A 5,316-nucleotide genomic window follows, 5' to 3' on the forward strand; every position below is an offset into this window, starting at 1 on the left:
CCCCTACTGTGGCCCAACCCTTCCCCCGGGGACCATGATTTGAACAAACTAAAATCTACACTACCTGAGGATGCTTCCATTTTAATTTGAGCTTTCCTGGCGTCATAGTTTTTGAGAAGAAAGTTTAAAGATTTTCTCTATATATTCCTATGTAAAACTTGATCCCCCTACTGTGGCCCTACCCTACCCCAGGGGACCATGATTTGAATAAACAAGAATATTCACTTCCTGAGGATGCTTCCATTTTAATTTGAGCTTTCCTGGCGTCATAGTTTTTGAGAAGAAAGTTTAAAGATTTCCTCTATATGTTCCTATGTAAAACTTGATCCCCCTACTGTGGCCCTACCCTTCCCCCGGGGACCATGATTTGAACAAAAAAGAATATTCACTTACCGAGGATGCTTCCATTTTAATTTGAGCTTTCCTGGCGTCATAGTTTTTGAGAAGAAAGTTTAAAGATTTTCTCTATATATTCCTATGTAAAACTTGATCCCCCTACTGTGGCCCAACCCTACCCCCGGGGACCATGATTTGAACAAACTAAAATCTACACTACCTGAGGATGCTTCCATTTTAATTTGAGCTTTCCTGGCGTCATAGTTTTTGAGAAGAATGTTTAAAGATTTTCTCTTTATATTCCTATGTAAAACTTGATCCCCCTACTGTGGCCCTACCCTTCCCCAGGGGACCATGATTTGAACAAACTAAAATCTACACTACCTGAGGATGCTTCCATTTTAATTTGAGCTTTCCTGTCGTCATAGTTTTTGTGAAGAAAGTTTAAAGATTTTCTCTATATATTCCAATGTAAAACTTGATCCCCCTACTGTGGCCCTACCCTACCCCAGGGGACCATGATTTGAACAAACTAAAATCTTCACTACCTGAGGATGCTTCCATTTTAATTTGAGCTTTCCTGGCGTCATAGTTTTTGAGAAGAAAGTTTAAAAATTTCCTCTATATATTCCTATGTAAAACTTGATCCCCCTACTGTGGCCCTACCCTACCCCAGGGGACCATGATTTGAACAAACCAAAATATACACTACCTGAGGATGCTTCCATTTTAATTTGAGCTTTCCTGGCGTCATAGGTTTTGAGAAGAAAGTTTAAAGATTTTCTCTATATATTCCTATGTAAAACTAGATCCACCTACTGTGGCCCTACCCTACCCCTTGGGACCATGATTTGAACAAACAAGAATATTCACTTCCTGAGGATGCTTCCATTTTAATTTGAGCTTTCCTGGCGTCATAGTTTTTGAGAAGAAAGTTTAAAGATTTTCTCTATATATTCCTATGTAAAGCTTGATCCCCCTACTGTGGCCCAACCCTACCCCCGGGGACCATGATTTAAACAAACTAAAATCTACACTACCTGAGGATGCTTCCAATTTAATTTCACCTTTCCAGGCGTCATAGTTTTTGGGAAGAAAGTTTAAAGATTTTCTCTATATATTCCTATGTAAAACTTGATCCCCCTACTGTGGCCCAACCCTACCTCCGGGGACCATGATTTGAACAAACCAAAATATACACTACCTGAGGATGCTTCCATTTTAATTTGACCTTTCCTGGCGTCATAGTTTTTGAGAAGAAAGTTTAAAGATTTCCTCTATATTTTCCTATGTAAAATGTGATCCCCCTACTGTGGCCCTACCCTACCCCAGGGGACCATGATTTGAATAAACAAGAATATTCACTTCCTGAGGATGCTTCCATTTTAATTTGAGCTTTCCTGGCGTCATAGTTTTTGAGAAGAAAGTTTAAAGATTTCCTCTATATGTTCCTATGTAAAACTTGATCCCCCTACTGTGGCCCTACCCTTCCCCCGGGGACCATGATTTGAACAAAAAAGAATATTCACTTCCTGAGGATGCTTCCATTTTAATTTGAGCTTTCCTGGCGTCATAGTTTTTGAGAAGAAAGTTTAAAGATTTTCTCTATATATTCCTATGTAAAACTTGATCCCCCTACCTTGGCCCAACCCTACCCCCGGGGACCATGATTTGAACAAACTAAAATCTACACTACCTGAGGATGCTTCCAATTTAATTTCAGCTTTCCAGGCGTCATAGTTTTTGGGTAGAAAGTTTAAAGATTTTCTCTATATATTCCTATGTAAAACTTGATCCCCCTACTGTGGCCCTACCCTACCCCAGGGGACCATGATTTGAACAAACTAAAATACTCACTTCTTGAGGATGCTTCCATTTTAATTTGAGCTTTCCTGGCGTCATAGTTTTGGGGAAGAAAGTTTAAAGATTTTCTCTATATATTCCTATGTTGAACTTGATCCCCCTACTGTGGCCTAACCCTACCCCAGGGTACCATGATTTGAACAAACTAAAATCTACACTACCTGAGGATGCTTCCATTTTAATTTGAGCTTTCCTGGCGTCATAGTTTTTGAGAAGAAAGTTTAAAGATTTTCTCTATATATTCCTATGTAAAACTTGATCCCCCTACTGTGGCCCAACCCTACCCCCGGGGACCATGATTTGAACAAACTAAAATCTACACTACCTGAGGATGCTTCCATTTTAATTTGAGCTTTCCTGGCGTCATAGTTTTTGAGAAGAAAGTTTAAAGATTTTCTCTATATATTCCTATGAAAAAAACTTGACCCCCCTACTGGGCCTTACCTTACCCCCGGGGACCATGATTTGAACAAACTAAAATCTACACTACCTGAGGATGCTTCCATTTTAATTTGAGCTTTCCTGGCGTCATACTTTTTGAGAAGAAAGTTTAAAGATTTCCATCATATATTCCTATGTAAAACTTGATCCCCCTACTGTGGCCCTACCCTACCCCCGGGGACCATGATTTGAACAAACAAGAATATGCACTTCCTGAGGATGCTTCCATTTTAATTTGAGCTTTCCTGGCGTCATAGTTTTTGAGAAGAAAGTTTAAAGATTTTCTCCATATATTCCTATGTAAAACTTGATCCCCCTACTGTTGCCCAACCCTACCCCCGGGGACCATGATTTGAACAAACTAAAATCTACACTACCTGAGGATGCTTCCATTTTAATTTGAGCTTTCCTGGCGTCATAGTTTTTGAGAAGAAAGTTTAAAGATTTCCTCTATATATTCCTATGAAAAAAACTTGATCCCCCTACTGGGCCTAACCCTACCCCCGGGGACCATGATTTGAACAAACTAAAATCTACACTACCTGAGGATGCTTCCATTTTAATTTGAGCTTTCCTGGCGTCATAGTTTTTGAGAAGAAAGTTTAAAGATTTTCTCTATATATTCCTATGTAAAACTTGATCCCCTTACTGTGGCCCAACCCTACCCCCGGGGACCATGATTTGAAAAAACTAAAATCTACACTACCTGAGGAAGCTTCCATTTTAATTTGAGCTTTCCTGGTGTCATAGTTTTTGAGAAGAAAGTTTAAAGATTTTCTCTATATAGTCCTATGTAAAACTTGATGTGTAAAATATATATAAAAAAAAAAGACAGTATTCTTCCGATTTCTCGGTATTAAAGACCAAAAATTTGAGTCTATTATTTTAAAATAGTAGTATAGATACAGTTGGAGGTGTTTGCGTACAAGATCGCCGGACCCAGAATGAAAATAAAAAAATATCGGGTATTATAATTATAATAGAAATGATCTGATTTAATAACACTAACCAATGGGAACAACAGCCAATGGAAATGTAAAGAAAGTGTTCACCAACTCAATCCATCTGTGCATAAGAACTAGCATACCTTAATTCATATATATGTTGATATATAGTAAACTGAAACTATAGTATGCATTTGAAAGTAACAAATAAATTATTGATTAATTTAAAATTTGTATGATGATCGACACTTTGTTATAGTCGACCTAATGAAGTATAATACTTCGTCAAGCTGTAATGTAAATATTTACATCTATCTGAAAAATTCAAACATGTCTATGTCTTTTGATCATGCAACTGGGTATAGTCCACTAATGCATTTTCCATAGGCGGTAATGTTAACGTTCAGGTTCATAGCTCCAGCCCTAATTTTCGTTCAGTGAAAAGGAACCTCTTGATTGACAGCTCATCAAATTGTTTCCCTACTGTTAAAATTTCGTGGTGTGAAGTGGTGTGAAGTCAGATTCGTTTTCCCGCAACTGCGTCTGTATTGAAAAACTCTGAAAATGAAAGTAAAAGTAGGGAATTTCACAGTTTTGGAAAGGGTGTACTTCAAACAATTTCAATAGTACAAAAACAAATTCGAAACAAAAAATACAGAGAAACTTCCAAAGAATCACCATTAAAACCAGTAAATGTTGCAGATGAAATCTATCAAGTTTTATGCTCACTCCAGACATCTGACTTCATCCAGCAAGTTTTCTTTACAAACAGCAAGAGACCTATTGTAATACTTTACAAGATGGACCAAATGAAAGACCTGAAGGCTAACTGCATTGGTGGAGGAAGCATCATAGGTATAGACAAAACTTTCAATTTGGGCTCCTGCTTTGTTTCCACATTGACGTACAAGCAAAAGGCTGTTATTCAAAGAGAAACCAGAGATCATCCAATAATGCTGGGACCTATGATGCTACATTTTGACAGTGACTACAACACATACTTCACTTTCCTTTCGCACATCAGACAGAAGATAGGAGATACAGACATCATAATTGGAAGTGACGAGGAGAAGGCGATCACCAAAGCCATTTCCAACACATTTCCAACTGCCACCCACCTCTTATGTACCAAACATATGAAAGACAATATACGCCGAAATCTACAGGACAAAATAGGATGCTCTAGGGAAGACCGCGAAAAAATAGTAAAGACTTATCTTTCTTCAAATGATAATTCAATATTGACACTTGCTTTTAAAATTGCAAATCCACTTTTCTGACATGTGTCAAGCATTTTGATTCAAAATGTCCCAATAAATATGTTTATTCACTCTGCAAGTATACAAACTATTTTGCCTAAAGGCAGTACTTTAATTGTTGTCCTACCAATTCTAAAAATAGTTGAAGGGATTTACCCAATATAAAACAGTCACTGTGGTTATTTACAATTCTAAGCTTATATATTCACTCTAGACACTATATAGAACCAGGATTCCAAATTTTAATCACACAAAAAAAAGAAATGTTTTCAAATACCATGAAAAAGGTAAAATAGAAAAGTATAGAAATTTCCCTATATCCATCAATGGATCCTATGACACCATAATGACGTCATAGTGATGAATTGTTTTTACTCGTGTATGTGTAATATTTGCTGAACTTTAAGCCTAATTTCAGAAGAAATGAACCATGATTTAACCCATTAAAGATATGTCATAGGGAAAAGAAACTA

This window comes from Magallana gigas, chromosome 6 (assembly GCF_963853765.1).
Source record: "Magallana gigas chromosome 6, xbMagGiga1.1, whole genome shotgun sequence".
Taxonomy (NCBI): Eukaryota; Metazoa; Mollusca; class Bivalvia; order Ostreida; family Ostreidae; genus Magallana; species Magallana gigas.